A 258-nucleotide genomic window follows, 5' to 3' on the forward strand; every position below is an offset into this window, starting at 1 on the left:
CTGCTGCTGCTGCTGCTCGGGGGAGAAAAGGGCCCTCCAGAAGCAGCGGGGAGGCGGCAGCGCCATTTCTAAATGGAGATGCTGCAGCAGCTGCATTTGTTTGACAAGAGAAAGAAGATCTGCTGCTGCTGCTGCAGGCCCGTAGGGCGGGGGCAGCGTGTGCTGCTGAATGCATGCGCATGCAACAGTGAAGCTGCTGCAGCAGGGGAAGCAGCAGCTGCGCAGCAGCCGCAGCCACAAGAAGGACTGGCAGCCCCG

This window comes from Eimeria tenella, genomic scaffold (assembly GCF_000499545.2).
Source record: "Eimeria tenella Houghton genomic scaffold, Eth_scaff2150, whole genome shotgun sequence".
In the NCBI taxonomy this organism is placed as follows: Eukaryota; Apicomplexa; class Conoidasida; order Eucoccidiorida; family Eimeriidae; genus Eimeria; species Eimeria tenella.